The 26,610-nt window shown below is 38.6% G+C and overlaps 1 protein-coding gene and 1 long non-coding RNA gene across 2 annotated transcripts in view; one reads left to right on the top strand and one right to left on the bottom strand.

The window, feature by feature from the left end:
• The window catches only part of Rb1 (RB transcriptional corepressor 1), a 152,478-nt gene that overhangs the window by 109,275 nt on the left and 16,593 nt on the right, over positions 1-26,610 (bottom strand).
• Positions 22,656-26,576, top strand: LOC116913679. The gene is made up of 3 exons (XR_004389635.1): positions 22,656-23,266; positions 24,547-24,624; positions 26,280-26,576. It is a non-coding gene; the product is annotated as an uncharacterized LOC116913679 (long non-coding RNA).

Here is a 26,610-nt window from a genome sequence, read left to right as displayed (position 1 = left end):
AAAGTAGGTTCTTATCTCTAGAACAATTAGGATCATAATCAGTTTTCATTTTCTTCATTAATTCAGGTTACATATTCTTAAATTGCAACCCAGAAGATGCAAAAGTAAAAACTAAATTTATGGAAAACAGGATAGAAACATTAGAAATGTGACAAAATTATGAAAATATCAAACCTTCAATTATATTTTAACAATTTAAATCAAAATATACAGCCAACACTTTCCATTGCTATCTATTATGTGATTTAGTGTTCCTCTGAACCACCCTAAAGACAAACCCAAATTAGTGACGATTTCCTTGAGCTTGCTGTTTTACAACGCTCTCACTTATGGAAGAGCTCCACCAAGTGGTGACAGTAACAAATAGGCTGCAATTTTTTAAAAATACAATTAAGCAGGATATGGTGCACTTGTCTTTAATTCTTGATTTTTGGGAGTTTTCATCCACCCTGGCCTACATAGTGAGCTCCAGGCCAGCCAGCAGCCAGGAATACATAGTAAGACCCTGTCTAAAAAAACAAAAAAGAAAAAAGAAAAAATATATATCTAATTACATGAACATCTAAAATGGAATAGTTACACGTAAATCTAATAAAGTCTATATAAAATCAACCTGAGGGAAACTATAAAATGCTAATTAAAAAATAAGAGACCTAAATTATCAAGAAGATCTAGAAATTCAATAAAATGATTCTAAAATTAACAAAACATTATAATTTGGATTGAAACTATTGAATTATTCCCCAAAAGGTTCAAGACTTGGTCCTCAATGTAGCGCAGAGTTTTCAGTAGGTCGCTGGATCAACAGGGATAGTCCACCAGTGGGCTCATAACTGAGTCAAGAAGAGGGGGAACTGTCGGAGCTGCATCTAGCTGGGGAAGACTGTCAGTCATGGAGGCAGTCCACTGACTGGTATCCTTCTTGCCCCTGGCCCTTTTCTTTCACTTTCTCTATTTCAAAGTCAGCATAAGAGGTGCATTTGTGCTCTACTGGACATTCTGAACCATGTTTGGTCTTGGTTCAGCTGGGACTGATGGAGTCAAGTTATCACAGACTGGAGCCTCTGAAATCATAAACCAAAATAAACATCTTCTCCTTTTAGATGAGGTTCTCACACATTTCATCTCAGAGACAGAAAGCTGACTATCACATAAGGAAAGGCAGTAGTCCAAACTAGCCCACGTTACTGAAGGACGACAAAATTAAAATAGAATTAGCACCTAAGACTTTTGACAAAGTTCAACAGTAAAGATATAAGGCACTGGCAAAGCAAAGGAAAAATGCAAAGTGTAGTGGTTTAAATAAAAATGGCCAAACAGGGGGCTGAAGATCTATCTGGCTTGGAGGTTAAGTCACTGACTGCTCTTCCAGAGGTCCCAGGTTCGATTCCCAGCAACTACATGGCAGTTCACAACTGTTTGTAACTCCAGTTCCAGGGCACCTGGAACCCTCACATATATGCATATATGCAGGCAAAACACCAAGCACATTTTTAAAAAAGAAAAAGAATGCCTCCATTAGGCTCCTGTATTTGAATGCTTGGTCATCAGGGAGTAGTACTCCATGAGGAGGATTAGGAGGTGTGCCCTTGCTGGAGGAAGTATGTGGAGGTGGAGCTGCCATGGTCACAGTGTATCTTAAGAACAGTAGAAGAGTGACTAAAACAGGTCAGCACCAGGAGTGGGGTACTGCTCTGTTAAGCCCGACCACACTGTTTGGTGGATTGGGGACTAGAAAAATGATTGGATGCTTTAAGCAAGGCTTAATGAGCCATCCAAATAAGAGCATGGAAGGCAGTGCTGCTGAGGACTACAGGGCCCAGTTCAAGAGGCTTCAAAGGAAATAGTATCAATAAGGGACCTAGAGCCATTCTTATGTAATTTTGAAGAAGACTGAGGCTGCTTTCATTGTCCAAAAACGCTGCCTGGTGCTAAACTGTGGAAATTTCAAGATAGCTTAGTACTGACTGTCACTTGGTTATTTGTGGTCACTCTTATGCAGATTTATAATAAAAGGATCAAACTGAGCGAGAAAAAATAGAAAATTTATAGCTTGAGGAGAAAAGGGGAGCATCAGGAAATGAAATGTTGGAGCCAAGTTCAATGGTCAAGGAGATAAAACAGTTTGAAGAATAGTCTAATGATACCTAGGGTAATGAAAATGTTAACCTCAGGGAAAGACAACCAAACAACTAAGCTTCAAATTGTGAAAAGGAATTAAAGAAAAAGCTTAAGAAGTGAAGGAACCAGGCTGGAGAGGTGGCTCAGCAGTTAAGAACACCGACTTTCTTCCAGAGATCCTGCGTTCAATTCCCAGCAACCACATGGTGGCTCACAACCATCTGTAATGGGATCTGATGCCCTCTTCTGGTGCCATTGTTCTCATATACATAAAATAAATAGTTTAAAAAAAAAAAAAAGAAGTGAAGGAACCCATCAACAACAGAAGCTGATGCAGACATAACTAAATGAGGGGACCATGTTCCAAGCCCAGAAGCAGCAGAACTTGGCAGCTCTACCCACGTGGTTCTTACTTCAGATTCAAGAGTACAAGAAAGGGGTTGTGAAATCTCCCTCAGCAGCTAAGGAGAGTCAATGAGTCTAGGGGTCCAGGGTGTCCTTGTATGGAAGCCTAGAGAGGCAATTGCTTGAAGTTGTGAAAGTGAAGCCTGGATTACTCTAGAACTCCCAAGATGTTGAAAATGTCAAGTTGTGGGACCCCTGCCTAGGAGAGCTGGATACAGGGTATGGAACAGTCCAAGAGAGAGAAGTATGTTGCAGTCAACAAACCTGAAAGCTGTTGGCTATCCAAAGAGAATTTTGACATCAGATGGGCAGATACAGAACTTGGAGATTGCCCTGATGGTTCTTGTTCCTTTGGTCTAGTATTTTCTCACTACTCTCCTTTTATTTCCTTTTGTAATATAATAATTATGTGCCACTGTATATTGAAAGTATGAGACATGATTTTTGATTTTGATTTTACAGGGGTTACAAAATTTTTCTTGAGTCTCAGAAAAGACTTTGAACTTTGGACTTTTAAACATTGGTGACACTGTTTTGAAGTTGGACTGAATGCATTTTTTTTTTTTTACATTATGATATAGTTACAAGCCTAAGGGTCCTAGGGAATAGGATGTGGTATTTTGGATAAGAATGGCCCCCACAGACTCCTGCATTTAAATGTTTAGTCATCAGGAATAGCACTACTTGAGATTAGTAAGTGTAGCCTTAAGGTTTCAGAAGCTCAAACCAGGCCCAGTGTCTGTCTCTGTCTCTCTCTATCTCTTCTGCCTATGTTTCCAGACACAGAACTCTCTCTCTGTTACTTCTCCACACTCTGTCTGTCTGCATGCTTCCATACTCTCCACCATGGTGTAACAGATTAAACTTCTGAAACTGTAACTAACCCCCCTATTAAATGTTTTTTCTTTTAAGAGTTGCCATGGTCACTGTGTCTCTTCACAGTAATAAGAGAGGCTGAGACATAAAGAGACAGTAGGGAATAGAGAGGCCAGAAACAGAGATACACAACTGCAACCTAGTAGAATAGTCTTTGCTAAAGGAGCAAAGAACAATACTATGGGAAAAGATACCTTCCCAGCAATTAGGGCTAGAAATTATACATCTTCACAAAAAGAAAAAAAAAAGTTATAGATTCAACCCTTCCACACCACACAAAATTAATTGAAAATGGGTAAGAAAATGAGAAGTAAAATGTAATGCAACAAGGCTAGAGATCTAGCACAGTGCAAGTACAGTGTCTTTCCACAGTCACAAAACTTTGGGTCTAATTCCAATAACACACACACACACACACACACACACACAGAGAGAGAGAGAGAGAGAGAGAGAGAGAGAGAGAGAGAGAGAGAGACAGACAGACAGACAGACAGACAGACAGACAGACAGGGGAGGGCAGGCCCTTTCCGGGTTCAGCACTGAAATTACAAGTTGGTTCTGTAATGTCACTGTCAAGAGAATACGAACATAAGCCACAAACTGGGGGGTAAATATTTGTAAGCAACATAGCTGATAAAGAATTGTTACCCAAAAAATGCAAAGAATGCTTTAATTTCAATAATAAAACAAATAACTATTAAAATAGGAGAAAGATCTGAATAGGTACCATATCAAAAAGCTACACAAATGGTAAATAAATCACGTAACATATATGCTACTTCACACTTATTAGAATGGAAAAAGAAAATGCATAACACTGACAACACAAAATGCTGGCAATGTCCAGTAATTCACTAACAGACTTGGGAGTGTAAGATAATTAAGCCATCTGAAAAGCAATTTGTCAGTTTCTTACAAAGCTAAACATACTCTTATATATGACACAACAACTAGTCCTTGGTATTTGTCTTAGTTGGGATTCTATGGTTATAGTAAAACACCATGACCTTAAACAACTTGGGGGGAAAGGGTTCCTTTGAGCTTACAACTGTCAGGTCACACTCCACTGCTGAAGGAAATCAGGGCAGAAGCCAAAACAGGGCAGGAAACTGGAGGTATGAACTGACAGAGGCCTGGGAAGAGTGCTCCTTACCATCTTGCTCTGCTTCAGCCTGCTCATTACAGCACTCGGGAGCACCAAGCAAGTGGTAGTACTGTCCACCTTGAGCTGGCCCTCCCACATCAATTATCAATCAAGAAAATAGACCTCAGCTCTGCTCCCAGACCCCGTGGGAGAGAGACCTCACCGCCTGGTCAGGTGGGCACTCCTGAGGCTGCAGAGCGGAAGAGACCACCAACACTGCCCACCCCTGCCCACATCCCTGGCCAAAGAGGAAACTGTATAAGGCATCTGGGCTCCCGTGGGGGAGGGCCCAGGAGCGGCAGGACCCCTGCCTGAGACACCGCCGGAACCTGAAGGAAACAGACCGGTTAAACAGTTCTCTGCACCCAAATCCCGTGGGAGGGAGAGCTAAACTTTCAGAGAGGCAGACAAGACTGGGAAACCAGAAGAGACTGCACTCTGCACACATTACTGATTCCAGAGGAAAACACCAAACTCCATCTGGAACCCTGGTGCACGGAGGCTCCCGGAAAGGGCGGCGCAGATCTTCCTGGTTGCTGCCACCGCGGAGAGCCCGTAGGCAGCACCCCGAGAGCGAACTTGAGCCTCAGGACCACAGGTAAGACCAACTTTTCTGCTGCAAGTGACCTGCCTGGTGAACTCAAGGCACAGGTCCACAGGAACAGCTGAAGACCTGTAGAAAGGAAAAACTACCATGAAAGCAGAACACTCTGTCCCCATAACTGACTGAAAGAGGAAAACAGGTCACAGCACTCTGACACACACAGGCCTATAGGACAGTTTAGCCACTGTCAGAAATAGCAGGAACAAAGTAACACTAGAGATAATCTGATGGCGAGAAGGCAAGCGCAGGAACCCAACAACAGAAACCAAGACTACATGGCACCATCGACCCCAATTCTCCATCAAAACAAACATGGAATATCCAAACACACCAGAAAAGCAAGATCTAGTTTCAAAATCATATTTGACCATGATGCTGGAGGACTTCAAGAAAGACGTGAAGAACTCCTTTAGAGAACAAGTAGAAGCCTACAGAGAGGAATCGCAAAAATGCCTGAAAGAATTCCAGCAAAACATAAATAAACAAGTAAAGCCCATAGAAGGTCACAAAATCACAGAAAAATTCCAGAAAACACAATCAAACAGTTTGAAGAAAATTGCTGAGTTTTGTGAAGGGATGCCAGGATGGTTTGATGGGACTTTGACAGGTTTGTGGGCTGAAAAAATTCATTCAACAGGACAGGCAGATCAAAGTGAATTGTTACAATTACAGTCGTCAGATGTTCAGAGCAGGAGTGGATGAAAAGCTCCCAAAATTAAACAGTGCACCATGTTTAAAATTTGGTTTGGGATGACAGTTCTAACAGACTTTGCTTTAAGAGGCCAGTGTGTAACATGGGCCTGGGACCCACTGTGTTTGTGAGGATGGCAGGCTGTGGAAGTGAAGGTGTGACTGAGTAAACACAGAGAGCAGAAAGAGCTGAAAAAAGGCCATGTGGAACAAAAGGAAAAATTAGTCTTCAACAACGTAAAATGAAATTAAAACTGAGTTAAAAATATAGCATTTCGAGAAGTGACTGAAACAAGTAAAGTCAGAACACAAAAATATGTGTCCAATATCGATGTACAGGAGGTTGGTGCTCAGGAGAGCCAGGTTGAGAGTGGAGAGCTGACCCGGCCTCAGCCTGTAGACTTTGATGGATGAAGGACAGACAAAGAATGCATTTGAGATGGTGAGACTAGATTGAGGAGAAAAGAGATAACCTCAAGTAAAGACTTGCAAGTGTTCTGGTTTGTGGTGTCATTGTGACAGGGAAGGCCAGGAAGGTGTCAGGCTGGACATTCGTGAATGAATTATTTACATTAAAACAATGTGAATTAAATAATTACAGTTATTCAATTGTAAAACTGCCACAGCAGACCTCGCCAACTTCTGAACTGTACTGGTCAAGTGATTCAATCCAGCACTGCTTGACACCTGCTGTGCCATTCCCATTCTTCACTACCAGCACTGCTCTTCTTGTCTGTCCTCTGCCTCTCTTTACCCTCCCTACTGACAACAATACTAACATAAATAAGTGTAAAACCCAAGGCCCATGAGAGAATGACGGTTCATTCTTTGACCAAAGTCATGCATGTGTAACTGAACTTCAAGCGTTTCTTCTTCCTGAACTGTATTGCTAGTTCAGAGCAGTTCCAATCAGCACCTTGACCTCTGCTGTCTTCTGCCATTCCTGCATTCTTCTTCACTTTCCACATAGCTTACCAACACTGTCTAACCTCTTGTCTTGAACATTTTTTAATATCCTCTACTTGTCTTTGCCTCACCTTTGTGACTCCTTACTCTCCTTTGGATTTGGTTTGGTATAGCACTTATACTTGCCATGTGGGTCTCAAACTCCTGTGCAAGTAATCTTTCTTAGACTCCCCAGATGCTGGACTGGAGCAGGTACTATGTATCTGGCCCCAGCTTTGGACAGCCTATGGTTGTAATGACTATTCTTTGCTCTACTTAGCTGCTTTTGTACAATTGTATATATAAAGTTAATTAGAAATTAATATATGAAGTCAAGTGTGATGGTGTAGGGCAAGCTGATCTCTGTGAGTTCAAGGCGAACTGGTCTGCACAGCAGTGCAGGTCAGCCAGGGATGTGAAGTGAGACCTTAATAGTAGGAAGAAGAGATGGTAATTGATATATGAGATATTTGATCAGTCTTATCTTTCTGCGATTGAAAAAATATATAATATTGAAGATCCAAGTTTTACAAAAACAATAAAGAATTACTAGAAGTTGTTTAACAATTTAAAAATTTAGCAAATTTTTAAAATTTTCTTTCTAAATAGTCAATCATTAAGTTTTGGTGGAAGGCAAGGCTGCAGTATATGGCGAAATTGCCAAATGGTGAGGAAAAGTTAGCAGGGCAAGGGTGGTGGTGGGCAGGAGGCTGCTGGGCCGACGCCGATGGCTGTCTGGGATGCAGTGTCGAGGCAAACAGGTGTTGGGCATGGTTAGAGAGGTTTGAGGCCGAGGCAGCCTGATGTGGAAGGGATGGGGAGCAGTGTGCAGTGCTGTTAGCCTGTCCTTGTTGAAATTGAAAGGCTTTGGGAGTGAAGATGACTATTTGTTCAAAGAGTAAATAATAATAAGTAAGGACAAGAGTTCAAATATAGTGGAAGTACCAGAATGAACTATATGTTTGAAAAGTAACAGATACAAGGCTGTTTAGTATTTGAAATTTATTACCAAATGAAAGAATGTACATTTTAAATGTTTTTGCTCTGTGCAAATAATAATACTTGAGATTATAATGTACAATCATTTTTATATGTATGAAACCATCACATATATACAATTTGGGGCTTTATGCATCAATTAATAGCCATTTGCTACATATATTTAGAAACAAAGTTTGACGGAGGCCTGACTTCTTCATTTGTCTAACAGAATAGTGATCTAAATTTACTTCTTCCCGGCTTAGAAAAGAAAACCGTATTGTCCAATAGAAGAGTCTTGAGAAACTGGTTACCCAATTGTGATGTGTGGTAGTACTGGCTGGCTCCACCTGTGCTGATAATAGAAAAGCCATGGCTAGTTTGGCTTACAGTTTTCATATTTTATTGATTTTTTTTTTTTTTTTTTTGGAATTTCACATCATACTGACTCTCTCCTTTAGTTCTGCCCACTTTGGGACCCATCCCAAAAGAAGAAAAGAAAAACAGGAAGTCAGTTTGTGTATATACTTACGGGCATGATCTTTCTGGTAGGACATTAAAAAGGCACAGGTCCTTCCTAGCCAGCATACCACCATCAAGTGTCATTCTTATGAAAATTTTAATCCAACAACATGGCTGCTCTGACAAGAGATCACATTAAAGATATGATCCAACTGGAATCTGTTATTCTAACGCGATCCCTCTGAAAGCGATACAGACACTTGTTGGTACCTTTAATTCATGTAGTAACATCTATTTGAGAAGCGAACCGAAGTAACAAATCAGGGAAAGATTTGACAGAATGAGTCAGAGATAGGATGCATGGCCAACTCAGAACAGCGGGAAGGCTACTAAAAGAGCAGGAGGAGAATAGTTGTGCAATGAGGCGTCTTGACAGGCATCTTATTTTCATAAGACTATGACTTCAAATATGAAAAGTTAATTTCTGTCATGATATTATTTAGATGTCTGAAAATTGAAACATCTTCTTAACTGGATTTTAAATAATTATAATCAACAATTCTCGTAGTTTTGGTGAGAATAACAGTGTGAAAGTAACTTATTAAATATATAAATCAGTATACTATGATTATGACGTTAAAGGAAAATTATTAATTACATGGCATGACGTGATGAAGTTTGTCTCAAATTATGAGGGTTTCTTATCTATGAAATGAACAAGTAAGTAAAATTTCTCTGAACCAGTTGCTGAAAATTCTGGTGGAGTTCAGGGTGGCTCTAATGGTTAAGATGCTTACTGCCTGTACAGGGGAATTCCCTCCCAGCACTGCTAGGTGGCTTCTAGCTACCTGTAACTAGCTTCAAGTCTCTGAATGATATTTGCACAGATACAAACATAAACACACATAAATAAAAAAATGGTAGGTCTTTAGGCAAAAAAAAAAATACTATACAAATCAGTCCTTTAAAAAACCATCAGAGTTGAGGATTTAATCAGTGGTAGGCAGCAGCGCGGGCCTGGATTGGTCTGACTCCAAAGGAAAAAAAAAAAAGAATATCGTTGCTTTGATCATTTGAGAATGCAAGAATGACTTAGGGGTACAGTGTTTACTGTTTCTGTAGTAGTAATTTTATTCTATTTTGTTAAAGAAATTACACTCAAGAAGAAAAGACCAAAGTGTGGATACTTCAGTTCTTCTAGAGGGCAAATCTCTGGAAAATAGGGAACTAAAGTGTGGGCAGAGACTGAAGGAAAGGCTATCCAGAGCTTGCCCTACCTGAGGATCCATTCCATATACATACCTATTTTAAACCCAGTCACTGTGATGGCCCAAGAAGTGCCCTTTGACAGGGCCTGATATAGCTGTCTCTAAGAGGTTCTGCTTGAGATCCTTAAATGAAATGGATGTGTCATTAGACTGAGCAGGATCCCAATGGAGTTAGAGACCACAGTGCTGAGGGGTTTGGCCCATAGGAGAACAATATCAACTGACCAGACTTCCCCAAGCGCTCCCAGGACAAATCACCCAAAAGAGTACACATGGAGGATCCATGGCCAGCATATGTAATAGAGAATGGCCTTGTTGGGGCACCCAATGGCAGAAAGGCCTTGGTCTTTCTGAGCTGGATGCTCAGTGTGGGGAGATGCCAGGGAGCAGGAGGCAGGAGGAGGGGGAATTTTCATAGAAGAAAGGGGGTGGGAGGATGGGATGAGGGTTTCCAAGAGGGAAACCAGGAAGAGTAACATTGAAATGTAGATAAAAACATCCAGTAAAAAAATGGGAAAAAAAGAGAAAAATATAATTACACCATTTCTCCAATTCCCTTTATTCCTCTGACTCCTCCCATGCCTCCTCCTTCACACACTGTGTTCCTGCTTCCTTTTAAATCTGGCACCTCGTTTTCGTTGTTGTTGTTGTCACATGCATATGCATAAATCTGTAGTCGCCTACTGTGATCTGTTTAGTGTTTCTTGTGTATATGATTTAAAGGCTAACCATTTAGTGGATAATCAATTAATGAGCTGCCTTGGAGACAGTTATTCTTCTGCTCTTCTCATCATAATTACCTATTATTTATCTAGGAAGGGCCTGCTGATTCCTCCATTTGGTATAATACATTTGATTGGATGCCAAGTAGTTTGCCTAGGCACATTGTACTCGCTTTGATATCAGCTTCTGCCAGGGGTTTGTTGTTTGTCCTTCCTCTGATGTAGTCCACTTGATATCCTGTGGTAGTTGAGAGAGAGGGAAGGAATAATCTGCTGCAATTTTTTGTTTTACAGGATATTCTGTTTGCGTGGTTTCACTTTTTTTTTTTCTCTAAATAGGGGTATTGGACAATAGGTAAGCCATTATTTAGTTTTCTGTATATTCCTTATTAATGGGCTACTGATAAAATCTAATTTCTATATCTGTATTTTTGAAGAATAATTTTAGAAGTATTTGGAAGGGCAGAAAGAAAAATTTATAGAGAATTGATTAGAAGATTTGCATAAGACAGAAAAAGACTGTTGCAGCTACTAGATGTTGAACAAAAGCTTTAGGAGTTATATAGACAATTTTGAAGTGCTCTAGTCTTTTTATCCTGTTCTAAGAGGCCAACATAAGCAACAATTATTTACAATTCGATATGGGATACAGGACCTGATTCCCAAAAGGTACTATTTAAAGCAAACAGGAATCCTTAAAGATTCATGATGACCCATCAACACAGACACAGTAATCAATGCGAGTTGAATCTTTGAATGTATGATGTAGAACTCACAATTTAACTCCCTAAGTATCTCTCCTGTAGTCTATAGCTAGCAAACTTGACAGGAACACAGGGCAGTAAATGTTCCAGAGCAGGCCTGCCCTGGTCTGTCTTGAGCCTGTGATGGTGCTTCTCTCTTTGGTTGCTGTTATCATCTCTCTGTGTGAAGCTGGGTTTACATTCCTCTGGCTTCCCTCAAGTGGGACTCTCTTTTAACCATTAATCTGCATGGGCTGTTCCTTTGTGTGCAGGCTCCTTTCCTGTATGGTGAAGTACAAGATGCCTTACAACAGAGAGGTAGTGGAATCCCCCATTCATCCTTCCTTTTCTCTATCAAAAACAGTAGATGTTATAAGCCAGAGATTTGAGAAGTAATGCACAGGTATGTATTCTAACCCTGATCTTGACACTTACTATGTGATCTCGGTTGACAAGAGCTACCTGACTTGTGCCGTTTTCTAATGTAGAAATCAAGTTACTGGGAGTGATACTTATTAGTCAAGGCATCTGAAACAACAGAACTTACAGAATGGACATAGATCTATTAGATTTAATAGAATGGCAACACAGGCTGTAGTCCAGCTAATCTAAGGCGGAGTTAAGTTATGAATGGACGGTCCAAGAATCCAGTAGTTGTGTACTCAGCCCACAAGGCCAGATACCTCAGCTGGTCTTCAGCATATGCTGGAATCTGAAGAAGTAGGCTCTAATGGCAGTGAAGGAATGGACTTTGCTAACAAGGTGAGGACAAGCGGGCAAGAAACCAAAACTGCTTCTTCCTTATACTATGACTCCCCAGAAGAAGGTGGGACGAGACTAGATCGAGTTAAAGGTGTGTTTTCTCTACCTAAGATCTGGTTTTTGATTTTAGTGTAATTCCAGATGAGATCGAGGTGACAATCAAGGGATAACCTCCACATACCTGTTAAGTATTTAATGTATGAAATGAGATAATACATGTATAGTGTTTTGATGATAGCTTTTAGTGTTTTGTGTGTGTAACTTATTTGTTAGGTATGTACAAAGCTGAAATGTGCTGCCATGGCTCAGATGTGGAAGTAGAGAGTAACTGAGGGGTTGGCCCTCTCCTTCCCCGTGGGCCCTAGTTTCAGGCCTGCAGCAACAAGCATCTGTACCTGCTGAGCTATCTCAGGCCCAAATCTTAGCTTTTAAAACAGAAGAAAGAGAAATTGTCTGTTTGAAAAGAAAATACTGCTTTGACAGTACTGTATCTTCATATTGTGTCCTGTCTTAGACAGTCACAAAATACTAAGAGCAAAAGCATAGTGTGTTTAGTTTGATAGCATAGATTTGTTGGGCTGAGTTCAGCATTTTCTAAATGACTTATACTTAAATTTGTCTTAGTTACTTTCCGTTGCTGTGATAAAATACCCCTACAGCAGTTTAAAGGGGGAAATGACTCAGGCTGACCTACAGTTCCAGAAGAATATAACTCCTCACAGTGAAGTGTGGCAGCAGGCCTGGGAAGCATGCAGGCAGGACAGGAGGCTCCTGACCACAGTGCACCCATCAAGGTCAGTGCATGAACAGGAGGTGGGCCTCTACCTACCCTGAGCCCTGAGACTCCTTCTCAAGTGTGATCCTGTTGGAGATATTTCACATTCAAACCACAAACCATAACAGCATTTAACGGCAGTTAGATCTTATACAAGAAGTGTTTTATGAAGTACACTTTAAGAAAATGTATGATGTCAGCCGTTTTGTTGGAAACAAATTAACAAACCACGTCAAGGATTAACTATTAGGACCCTGCTATATCCATTAATTCTGAATTTTTCATCAGAGATCCTACCCTCAAAGAATAAGATAAAGGAACAATTGAAGAAGATTCCTGACATCAACCTCAGGCCTCACATACATGCACTTATGTGCCAGTGCAAGCATGTATACCTGCATGTACACATAAAAATGCAGTTATGGATTTGTGGCTGAATTGAAGAGTATTGTTTAGTAAAATGATTCAGTACATGTTGTATCTTAACTAGTGGAAGGAGGTAGCAGTGTGCTGAAGGTTTTGACTAAGGGAGAAGAAGGGAATGCTGAATAGGAATTAGAAGTAGAAATGTATCAAGAACAATGAGTAGGGACTAGAACTTAGCTATTGAGCATGTGAAACATGTGCATCGTAAAACAGTGGCCAGATGGGCTTTGAACTGCTGATGTCTGGAAGGTAGGGCGGCGTCGGGTCAGGAGCGGTAGGCTAGGACTGTGCCCTGCAGACAGTGAAAGTTGCTGAATGCTTTTACACTGGGGGAATGACATAGTCTGAGTTGGCCTTCTAGGCTGCACATGTACTTTTGTAAAAGCAACTTAAGATTTTTATTGACTGGTCTTATGGAATAATTTAGCTTTAATGTTGGTGAATTTGAATCAAACCAAGGTTTCCTTTTTCCCGTTTACTTGTACAGTTTTTCTGGAATATGAAACCAGATTTGCATGGTTTGGGATTTAGCTCAGTGGTAGAACGCTTGCCTAGCAAGCACAAGGCCCCTAGGTTCAGTCCCCAGCTCGAGAAAAAGAAAAAGAGAAACCAGATTAGCAGTTGCAATGCCAAATCTTGTTTCTAAAGAATTATATGTGTGTGTGTGTGTGTGTGTGTGTGTGTGTGTGTGTATGACTTACTGGTTAGATAGTTATTAGTTACCCACTGACCTAACAGTCTGGTCTTGTCATTGGTTTTGATTTAAAAGTGAGTGACAGAAGCCGTTTCTTTTGTAGTTAGAACATAGTGATGAGAGATGTCACTTCGTAGTAAGCAGACATACTTAAACTTTGCTTTAGAAGGCTAATGACTCATGCTACAGTATTTTAAAAGTTTTTTAAGCTGTTATTTTACTGAAATTATTTTTCCTTTCAGGACATGTGGACTTATATATTTGACACAACCCAGCAGTGGGTAAGTAGTGTTATCTTTCACTAATGGTTGTGATTCTGGACTAATCTCAAACATGTTGTTTACTTTGGTTATAAAAATATACTATTTTATAAGTTAAGGTGGTAAAATCCTGTTTGGATTGTTTATTTTCTAAAAATATGTGCCTTGTATGGCAAAGGAGAACCAATTAGCTGGAATTCAGTGTTCTGTCACTTTTGTGAGGAAAATGCAGTTCACTAGTTTTTATTGATGATCTATCCCAGGGATTTTACCAACAAGGCTCTGCATACTTTCATATAAGAAGAACAAATACATTCTCAGTTAGGGAGTTGGAGAGAAGACTAGACCAAGGCTTGATTCCCAATACCCCACATGGTGGCTCACAACTGTTTGTATTTCCAGTTACCTGGGGTTACATGTGATGACCACTTCTGGCCCCTACAAGCACCAGGATAGGCAAAATATTCATACTCATACTCATTTACAAATCCTAAATTATCTTGAAAATTTGTACTGCAGCCTATAACAGTATGTCAGTAAATAACTGTAAAATTCTCTGTAAATAGCTTATGTAGTCCTGGAGATTTTCTGCTCCGTGAAACACTAGCATTGAAATGATTGATAGAAATGCAAATTGTGCAGATATTAAGTGATATAAATCTATCAGTTGTAATGAATGATCATTCTATGGAAAAATTATTAAGGCAAAGTGTTAAGTTGACAAAATCTGAGCCACCTATCCTTTTTTTGTTTACATTGTCCATGTTAATTAGAAAAACAGAGCAAACAAGTATAAAGGTATACTTTATATAGTTTTAGATTAGAATAAATATTTTGGTAGGTAGACCAAATGAACTAGATAAATTCAGTTTAGGTACAAAGGTTGCATTCCATTATGTATTCATTTAGCTCAAGTCTATAGTTAAAAACAGAACAAACTAACCAGACAAAGAGCTGGTGAACTTCGTCAGTGTCTAACCTTTTTATTGCTTTGTATTTGTTTACCAGGTTATCTACTGAAATAAATTCTATGTTGGTGCTAAAAGTTTCTTGGATCACTTTTTTACTAGCTAAAGGTAAATGAATAGATTATCACATGCCGATGTGTCAAATATAATGATTAAATTGTTCATTTGGAATAGTACAAAATAAATGCTTCTGTTGTCTTCTCTGCATGGCTTATTAACAGTGAAGCATTTTATAGCTATGGTAGTAGGACACCATTAGAAATGTTTAATTTCTCTTTTTCTCCTGCTTTCTTTCTCAGTCCCCCCTTTCTCCTCCATTTTCTTTCCATTTTCCTTTTTTAGCAGTGCTGGGGATAAAAATCAGGGCCTAGTGAATTTTGAATTTTAAAAATTTATTTAAATTTACAAAAGTGAAGTAATAAGAAATGGAAATAATATGTGTTTGGCCACTTACTTTATATGGTGTTTCTTAAAATATTTCCTAAGAGAATCTTTGCTTTTCTTTTTCAGACTTTGTATTTTGATAATGCTAATACAGCGAAAAGGAAAAAGTATAGTAGTTAAATGCTAGTACCAATTCCAGATTCAGGGTGAATTCTTCTGTTTTTCCTCTTCTGACTTGGAAAAAGTAGAAAACGATGGGAGAGAAGTAAAATGGAATTAAACCATGATGAGTAGTCAGTACATATGAGATTCAGTATAGCGTGCTGATGGGAAACAACTTGATCCCATCACAGTGCCATTAGAGAAGAGGGAGTTCTTTCACCCAAATACTCACCAGGCCTTGTCCTCATAGCAGCCGAGACGGCATGTTCAAGGTGGTATGGCCACAAACAAGGAAGTGGAAATTCTACAACACTGTACACCAATCTACTTTGAAAAACAATGATAATAATCACTCTTGGCTCATCATCCTCTCTCCCCACTTTCTGACTACTACATCCTATTGTCTTCATTTCATTTTCGAAGACTATAACATTTACTCATCTGTAATTATAGTTACTGTTTGCCTTTAGTCTCAGTTCTGTATGTAAGTGCATTCTGTGCCCATCATAACTACTTTATTACAGCTTCTTTGAGTTTTTTTATTTTGATTTACTTCTTAGCTGACTGGATTGTGTCATTAAGGATTCAATACTGTCTTGTACTTTTATTTACTTAGCGTGTGTGTTTGCCCGTGCCTCAGGCTTGGTGGAGAGCGCTTTCACCTGCTGAGCCATCTCCCACCTGTGGGATTTTAAAAACAGGGCCTTTTCATGTCGTCTTTCCTATGCTTGCCTGTTAATGGCGAATGTCCACAGTACTTATACCTGAAAGAGAACTTGACTGTGTAGCCTTTTCTTGAGTCATTTTGTCCCTTAAGGAATTATCTTGCAGTATTGAATGTTACTTTTAAGAAATCTGAGGCTTGCTTGAGTTCCTCCTGTCGTTTAGTGGCTGAATACTTGATGAGTTCTTGTTTAAACTTGAGATTGAGTGTGGAGAGATGGCGAAGTAGGTGGCGCCATCTTTAGTTGGCTAGTTAATTAGCTGAGGTTAAAGCTTGCAGCCGAGCCCTGCTTTCAGTCCACATGGCAGCTCAGTCTCTGACTCCAGTCCAAGAGCCTGCTACTCTCCTCTGCCTTCACGGGAACAGGCAAATGCCGGCAAATGCTCATGTGCAGAAAATAAAGTGAATCAATACTGAAATTGAGATTTAATACCTTTCCTAGGAGATCTATTGTATCATACTGCAGTCATTTGTCCCAGAACACTTTAGAAAAAAACAAACTAGGCATTGTGTTTTCATTTCTGAGACATCTTAATAATGTATTTTAAGGTATTATTTTATTCAGTATGCTTTCTTTGAACATTATATCAGATTGTTTTGTTCTTCATATTTTTCCTCTCATTTTAATTATTTTAAATCTTTTTCAATGCTGGGAATTGAACTGAATGCTTCATGAATATTCAGTACTGAGCTACATCCCCAACTTTGTATTACGTAGTTTCTATTCATCTTGTCTTTTGTCTGTTTTGAACTAAACTAATTCTGTTATCCTAGTTCTTGCTTAGTTCATCTGACCCCTTGTCTTTATAGAAATTGAGATCAGTGAGCTCATTTGTTTGTTTGTTCGTTCATTTGAAAGCAAGTTCTTGGCATGTAGCCCAGACTACCTTAGAGCTAATGGTCTTCCTGTGTGACACCCCAGGCACTGGGCGCTCACTGTAGTGCAGGGGCACTGTGGGAGCTCACTGTAGTGGAGGAGCGCCAGCTCTGTCTGTTTATTAGATATTTTCTTCCTATTATGTTCTCTGGCTTTCTCCCCCTTTTGTGATTTTACTTTTTCTTTTGAGTGTGCTTTTTCTCCTTCATCTTACTGGTTTTCTCTGAGTTTTAAGTCTGAGACCCTCCCTTCATTCATTTTCCACTTACCATGTAGTTAGTTTGTATTCCCCATAGAAATGCAGTGCACTGTAAACAGGTGTTATACTACTTTACAGAAGGGAAGGGCGAGACTAGAGAATGCGTCTGGAAGGCTATGAGCCTCGGCGTTCTTAGTCTGTAAGATAAATTTTCTCTCCTTTTTCCCATTTGACATAGCAGCATGCAGATCTCTGACCTTTTACTTCCTGCTGCTTAGTGCTTCCTCAAGTCAAATTATATGAGCATGTGAGATACTTTCAGAAGAGAAAGATGAGCATTCTGTTGATGTTATAGATTTATACTGCCTTTACTGGCACTTGAAGTGTGTATTTCCTTTCAGAATGTTGTTCCTGAAGGAGGGTTGTCTCACCTGGCTTTGTTCTTCACTTAATACACACTGATAGCAGTCTTCATCCCTGTTTCTTCATTAGCATTATTTACTTACCATACAAATTAAGTGAGTTTATAGTGACATTTTCTATTATCATTCATTTTGCTTTGCTGTGATATTTCTTTTACTAAATTCATTGCAACATTCTTTTTTGTACCTTACCATATGAATTTAAAATACCAAGATACAGGGTTATTAATTTCTCACATATTTGAGTTCAATATTCATATAGTCATTATTACTAGCTTAGCAGATACCCAGAAGAAAGTGAATCAAATCAAATGTTTCTTTTAGTTAAAATTTTTTATTTTCATTTTCTATGTATATGAATGTTTGTTTGCATATGTATCTACATGTATGCCTGGTACCTGTGGAGGCCAGAGAGGCATTAGCTTCCTGATAAGGAATTACAGATATTTGGTGCTGGGAGCCTGGCCTGGATTGGCAAGACAGCAAGTTCTATTAACCATGAGCAACTTCTAGCCCCATACTTCTTTCTTTAGAAAATCATAATGCCATAAGAAATTATGCATACATTTATCAAATTTACATTTGTATATAGTTCCTATTATGTATTCATTTTTATAAGTTTTGTAGTTGAATATTATATATAGTAAACTGATATTATATTCAGTATAGTACATTTCTTGATGGCTTTGGCTAGGTAATTATTTTATGGGGTTTGGCATATAGGATAATTTAATATTCCTCCATAGGTTTCTGAAATATAGATTCTGAGCATATCAAAATAGATAAATTTTCAAAAAAATAACATCAGTATTTTAAAATTAAAAAAGACTAGTGGGGCTGGAGGAGGGAACAGCTCGTGGTTAAAACAACATGGTTTTCAATTCCAAACCATGGCTCGCCATATGGCCCGGATCTCATGCCCTCTTTCTGGTGTGTCTGCAGACAATAGTACACTCATAAGTAAAATAAATAAATCTTAAAAATGAATAATATTATCCTTAATCTTCAATTAGAGGGTAGATTAACACTACCTAGTTTGTAACTTTAATTATGTCTTAAATCTCAGTTTTATTTTATTTTTGTAAAAAAAAAAAGTGTCATATTGTAGCATTAACAAATACATGAGCATACAATATTACCTCCCACATTTTTATTCAGTTTAAAGGTACCAATTTAACTTTTCTTTAAAATGAAATATTGAGAATGATGAGATGGCACATGTAAAAGTTACTTGCCATCAACCTGGCACCCTGAGTTTGTCACTCGGCGATTTAAAATAAAAGAAGAGCACCAACTCCTGCAGGTTGTCCTTTGATAGCCACAGTGTGCATCATGCTCTAAACATATGCACATATGCATGCACACAGGCAACTAAATGAAAATGTCAAATGCATACCATTCTTTTAAATGTGCATCTTTTTCATTTTTAGGAAGTATTACAGATGGAAGATGATCTAGTAATCTCATTTCAGTTAATGTTGGCCAATGTGATCAGCCTATTTAAGTTTCCTTCCTGCACTATAGAGCCATACAGTAAGTATTGCAAACCACACAGTGCCCCTCTCCTATTTCTCCAGCAATTACGTACTGACTGTCTATAGGTCTGGACTAGCCCTAAAACTGAGAGGACGATGAAACATTAATCAGGCTCGGAGTCTGCCTCTGTTCTCAGCTTTGCTTCACTGTGGCACCATCTGATGAGATGAACTTACTGAGAGAAAAGGTGGTTTTAGCTCACAGTTGGGAGGTTGTAGTGCAGTCAGTTGGCCCCTTTGTTTTGAGCCTGTGGTAAAGGAGTAGAAACACACAGTGGGGTAAAGTTGTTCACCTTCTATTAGAGTAGGAGAAGGTTGAAAGTGAGAGAGTTAAGAAAAGTACTGTGCCCCGTTTTCCTTCAAGGGATGCACCCTTAGTAATCCTCTAACTGTTAGACTCTGGTGATAGCTGCAAGCCGGAGACCAAGACTCTTAACACATGGGCCTGCACATTTCCAGATACAAAGTACAGCAATCTTCAAGTAGTACAAATATAGAAGAAAAGATAAAATGTTAACAAATAATTAAGAATAAGTAGTGAGTGATCTGGGTTAATCCAAACAAAGCAAATTATTTCGGAAGGTCTAGTGACATGGGAGTTTTTACAGAGCCAGTGAGGTGTACAAGCCTCACAACCTGAGTCTGATCTCCAGAATTCATGGTGGAAGGAGAAGACTGACTTCCAAATGTTGTCCTGGTACCCCCACATCTATATATGTAACACACACACACACACATACACACACACACACACACACACACGCACACACACACACACACGCACACGCACACACACACACACAAACTTAAAATTTAAAAATTAAAAAAAGAATATAGCAGTGGAAAGCTAATCAATAGCATATAACAGAAACAGTAGGGGCTGGAGAGATGGCTCAGAGGTTAAGAGCACTGGCTGTTCTTCCAGAGTCCTGAGTTCAATTTAGCAGTGGTGGTTTACAACCATCTATAATGGGGATCTGATACCTCTTCTGGTATACAGACATTTCTATGAAATGATAAATCCAAAAAAAAAAGAATATCTTGATAAGTTGAAGGTAAGGTTGGGGAGAGGTTTCCCTGAAGGGCGGGAGGTTGTGAGATGGTGGATGTGATCCCTTGCCTCCTGAAATGGGAGGGGTTGTGTTGGTGCTGTCAATTCTACAGTAGCAACGTTTTAGTGTAGTATTGTATATTTGTTGACATTTCTTATATGAACAATAACGATAGTGTTTCAGTGGTGGGCCGAAAGTGGAAAATCTATTTAAGTACAAGTATATTCCTGATATAGTTGAACTGGCGTAAAAGCAAAGATAAGTATAAGTAAATCTGTTTCTTAGACTAGACATTGTTTCTCTCGCCACCTCAAGAATAGGGCCTTGAATTACTTCTGTGCAAAAATATAGAAAATATAGACTTAGCTAAGGACAGCTGCTTCTAGCTGCTGTAATGATAAAAGTGCTAAAGTGGTACTAAACTAGATAACAGGTCAAACATCAAGTCTAAATGTGCTGCTGAAAGAGGCCAGAATGGGAAGCCTCATTCATCTCTGTGAACAAGCCTTCATGAGAAAGCAGTCTGGAAAAGCTTTGAGAATGTATTAGAATATTTTGGTTCTAGGATATACAACCTTCTTTTCTCTGTCTCACAGTCCTGTCGCCTCTTCTGCAAGGGTTATTGGGCCTTAAGCACTAGAGTGGTTTTGTGGGCATATCCATTGGGACTGGGCTTCACAGCCCTGCGTGTTTGATTAGTTTGTGATTTTTCTGTAATGGTCTCCATCTCTGTGACAAAGCAAAAGTTTCTTGATAAGGGTGAACAACTTATCTGCAGTATATAAGGACAGACGTTTATAGATTGTTATTGGGGATTATACTGGTCTAATAAAGTAGGGATTGGGTTCTCCTCCAAAATCTGTAACCTGTGGGAGTTGGCTAGGTGTCAAAGTACCAGACATGGTTTTCCTTATTACTGATGAGTCTTAGGAGTCCTGGCGTGAGAGCTGGGTCATAATGGTAGATATGTTTTAGCTTTTGAGTATTCTCCACACTGATTTCTAGGTTAGCTGAACTATGTTTAATCACCTGTAATCTCTTTAATAGCTGATTACTCAGTTGGTCAGTAATGTTCAAAAATAATACAGATTATTTAAGAAAATACATGATTTTATCATATTCTTATGTTTTATCTTTTATTTATTTTGTAAAGCTCACACTTTAGAATGTTTTTTATTGATATTATTTGTGTGTGGGGTTTATGTGGTGTGGCTGGTACAAGTAGGGTCAGAGGACAACCTTTTAGAGTCAGTTCTCTGTTTTTTATGTTTAGTGGGTCACGGGGAGACCAAACTCAGGGCATCAGGCATGGGTGGCAATGGCCTTTATTCAGGATCCTCTTACTACATACTTAAACTTTATACTAGATTTTTAAAAAATATGTACTGGTGTCTTGCCAGCATGTATGTTGCCTGGTGCCTGTGGAGGCCAGAAGAGAGCATCCTATCCCCTGGAACGAACCCCATAATTATGGATTCTGGGACTTGATCCTGGGTACTCTGACTTAGAGCAGCCAATATTTCTAATGACCTTGTACCATTTCTCTAGCCCCCTGCATTACAAGTGGAAGAATTATATGTGGGCCTCTGTAGCGGGAAATATTCAAAGGATTGTCCATTCCAGTCTACCAGCTACTCTCTGTCCAGTGATCTCACTGCCTCCATGGCTGCTTCAGCAGTGACCATAACCTGCTAAGTTCCCTTGGCCCGGTCGCTGCAGGTCGCTGCCAAACCAGCTGCGTGCAGTGCGTGCAACGAACGACAGCCCAACTCCTGATCAGCTGTCACAAACCCCTGTAACCCGTAAAATCAAAGCTGAGGCTTAAAAAGTTATCAATCAGATTTATATCGTAAATTCTCACCCTAAAAACGTCCACACAATAAACTCCAGAAACCAAGTGATATAAACTGCCCATAGATAAGACAAACTGTCCTGTTATTGCATCCCTTATAAGACATTCATAGCTACCTGTGACTTTTAAAGCCACACGGATCTGGGTTGTCCTTCTCTTCCTCCATCTTCCTCCTGTCTGTACTCTCTGTTTCTCCTCCCTCTTCTCCTCTGACCTGGAAGTCCCGCCTACTCCTCAACCAGTGATTGGTCCCCTGAAATCTTTATTCATTGGAGGAAGGTCCTTGCCATCGCCCTGTGTGTGGAAAGTTAAAGGATTCCTGGAGTCAGTTCTTTCCTCCACTGAATGGTTCCAGGCAGTGAACTAGGTTATCAACCTTGATAACAGGTGCCTTTGCCACTGAGCAATCTTACCAGCCTAGGAAATATTTTTGATAGTATATACTGAGTAAAATACACTTAAAAATGCTGCCATAAATAATTTTTTTGCCAGACTTTTGAGTTTGGGATATAGCTTTTGGGGATGAGATTTGGAGTAAAAGAAAAATGTGATTTGCAAAAACTTGTAGCAGTGTATATGTGACAACAGATATTCAAGGACAGTCTGTGGCTCAGTGATGGAGCATTTTTGTAGCATGCATAAAGACCCTGGATTTGATTGCCAGCACTACAAAACAGAGGGTTTCCCAATAGGCATGCATTGGTAAGTTAAAATTGTTATTATATAGTAAACCATAATAAGCAGAATAGAATTCTACCAGATTATTTCTAACGTCTTGATTATAATTACAGTGTGTCATTATTTTATAATTTGTTTAATTTTATTTATTTTGGAAGTAGGGCCTCATGTGGCCTAGGCTGGCTCTGACATCACTATGTAGACAATGGTGGTATTGAATATTGATTCTCCCTCCACTTCTCAAATGCTGGGATTACAGATACACACCCGCATTGCTGGAATATGTGGTGCTGGAATCGAACCCAGGGTTCATGCTTTTCTAGGCAAGTACTGTACCAACTCAGTTACATCCACAGCCCAATTTCATGGTGTTAACTAACTTACCGTCTTTACAGAAACAGCTGCAACACCACTTAATGGTTCACCTCGGACACCCAGAAGAGGTCAGAACAGGAGTGCTCGGATAGCAAAACAACTAGAAAGTGATACAAGAACTATTGAAGTTCTCTGTAAGGAGCACGAGTGTAATGTAGATGAGGTAATTTCTCTCACACTGTATCTAAAGCAGCTGAAGTAGACTGTTGTATGAGTAATATCCTATTACTGTATGCAGAGTCTATCTGACAATATATACTTTTTTGTTGTGAACATACTAAATAGGACCACTTCTATTTTATAGGAACAAAATTCTTGGAAAATATTACTTTCATACTTTCTTACTTTGCTTTTAAAGAAAATAGCTCCCTTCTGGAATCACTGAATTGATACCATGAAGATGATAGTTTTCAAGTGTATTATCCTTCTATTCTATTGAATTTACTAATATCCTTGGTGTTTTAAAATGCCCTGTCAAGAAACCTCAGTGTTTCACTTCCATGAAACAAAAGTGATCTCACATTCACTTTCTGTTGAGATTTTATGACTTTCTTTCCAAATACTACATCAGATGTTACTAACTATTGGGGAGAACTTAAGCAGACCTAGTTATTTTCTCTAAGAATCTAGGATTTGGAGTGGAAAGGGTTTTCAGATACCGTATCCTGCTTCTTTACAGTAATGAGTACATGTTTGTAGAGGCTGGTTGCTCACCACTCTCTAGACCTTGGAGAGACTTTGGGCTCTCTGTCCACTCTAAACATTCTTTCTCTCACAGGTTATTTATTGAAATTTTGTCTGTAATTCATCATCAGATGCGTGAAGTGCTACATCTTTGGAATTTATTCTTAGAATTTAGAATCATTACATATGTTATTATTCAAGTATAGCTAATAAGAACTAATGTTTTAATTGATACTTGATAGCATTTATGGATATATAACTGGTGGGTAATTTTACTAATCGATTAACTATTAAATAGGTAACTGTGAACAAATTAGAAAACAAAATTAGTTAGTGCTTCCTAGACTTAATTCCTGTATTAATCCCTATTTGTTAGAAAAAAGAAGTTTGGAAAAGCAAGTTAGGTTAAGAAAAGTGATTGGTTAAAAATTCTATAGCACATTGCCCTTGTAGAGCAACCAGTAATTTTAATATGTTTTATAAGCATCATTTTAAATGTTGGTTTCAATGGCTCATCATGCCATCAATCCCATTTCATTAACAGTTTCCCACTTAAACTCTGTTTTACAAAATAATTATTAGAAAGTAAATATATCAGTTATAAATTAATATCATAAGTTTGAATGTAATGTAAGTGGCAGTTAACACTGTTAGTGTAAATAGTTCCTGGAACTAGATTTTATTTTGTTTTAAATTGTAATATATCATCATATTACTGTATAATTTTAGATTTATATATTCAAATGTTATATTTTTCAGGTGAAAAATGTTTATTTCAAAAATTTTATCCCTTTTATAAATTCACTTGGAATTGTATCATCTAATGGACTTCCAGAGGTAAGTTGAAAGAAAATTCAATTAAAACTAGTATGTTTTGTTTGAGTCTACAAGTCTCTAATGGGAGTGTGCATGGGTATATCTTGAGGAGGGCTATCACATCCTAACTGGAGCAGGTGAATTTCTTGAAATACTGTTCTGAGGTGTTGTGATTTCTGAGCTGAGTGTGCTCTGTGGAAGATGGCTTTTTGAGTGACTGAACTTTGTAGATTCAAAGGCTCAGTGGTATGTTGGAGTAGAACCTGTACGAGTAAACTGTACATGCACAAGACTGATATACAGAGCAGAAGAGTGGTCTACTATGGAACTGGGGAAGCTAGAAGGGACCTGCCCCCCTTTTTGGTTTTTGTTTTTTTGAGACAGGGTTTCTCTATATAGCAATGGTTCACTCTGTAGACCAGGCTGGCTATGAACTCAGAGCTCTGCCTTCTTCTGCCTCCCAAGTGCTGAGATTAAGGGCATGAGCACTGCCACTTGTCTGGGACCTGGACTTTTAGTAGTCTTATTCCTACCTTTGTCATTAGAAATCTGCTCTTCTCAACTCTAAAGAGTGTCCTAAATAAAGGGTTAGTTTCAATGGGTACCTTAAGAGAAACCTTCCATTTTCAGTATTGCACATATAATTCAGTCAGATTGTGCTTCTATAAGGTAGGGCAGGAGTGGTGACTAATCTTAGCCATGGATTAGTAACAGTTCTGCCCAGTATATTTATGTAGGGAAACATACAATTTGTATTCATATATAAATACACACACACACACACACACACACACACACACACACACACACACACACACACACACACACATATATATGTTGTAGTTTTTGTTCCCTCAAGATTAAGGATTGACTTTGAAAGCCACAGAAAGGGAGTGTTGTTCATGGGTAGAGTACCTGACTAAGCATGTCAAATATCCTGGGTTCTATCCCCAGCACTGGAACAGCAACAAACCAAACTAAACAAAAACCATTTCAGGACGCAAGTAGTGGTGGAATGTGTGTTTAATATGTGCAAGACTCTTGGTTCTTCCCTAACACGAGAAGGAAGGGAGAAAAATCACAGCAGACTCTTGAGCACTGGTTTTAAATCATGGTTATAATGAGAGCCCTTAAAGGTTTAATAGTTTTTTTAAACACCAATATGACCACAAGTGAAAAGTTCTACTCAGAACACAAAAGTATTTTAAAAGGTTGTCTAAAATTACCTTCATATTCTGCATACAGTAATATGTATTTATGACATAAATTAATTTTGTACTTAAATGTTGTCCTTCAGATATCTCATCTATATATGGCAGTATTACAAAATTTTAAAAAATCTAAAATATTAAATGTTTTTGGTTCTAAACATGTTGGGTAGGAAATGTTCAACCTGTAATGATATTTTTGTGTTTAGCACTGTTTTGTGGCATTGATGACCCTTGTCTAGCTAAAATTCTAATAAGCAAAATGTATATGTAAGATAGTAAAAAATAATATTGAAGTTTATGTGTAATATTCTTTAGTTCACTTCTAGACTGGTTTTACTTTGGTTCTGGACTCAGTATGTTTTAAAATTAAATGTACATAGTACAAAAGTTCTTTAATGAAATTTACCTGCGTATTCTAAGAAACATTACACAAAAAAGAATAATTGCCAATTTCTTTCTTTTGAGCTTGAAAGTCTTTCTAAACGCTACGAAGAAGTTTATCTTAAAAGCAAAGATTTAGATGCAAGACTATTTTTGGATCATGACAAAACACTTCAGACTGATACTATAGACAGGTATTGCAATAACATATTTTATACATTAGCCTGCTTTTTATTTGTATTACTAATTACTCAGATATGTTACATAGATTTTCATTAACTTAGACATCTTTGAACAGCTTTTGTAGCAGATTATTCTCAAATGTCTTTTGTCTAGTGTAAAGGTAGTTCTTTAAACATACAAAAATAACAAATAGAGATTTAGTGTCAAATATTTCTTATGAGAGTTCTCTGAT

Source organism: Rattus rattus, chromosome 12 (genome assembly GCF_011064425.1).
Source record: "Rattus rattus isolate New Zealand chromosome 12, Rrattus_CSIRO_v1, whole genome shotgun sequence".
In the NCBI taxonomy this organism is placed as follows: Eukaryota; Metazoa; Chordata; class Mammalia; order Rodentia; family Muridae; genus Rattus; species Rattus rattus.
Note: the sequence above shows the minus strand (reverse complement) of the source record. Positions and strands in the feature narration are given on the sequence as shown.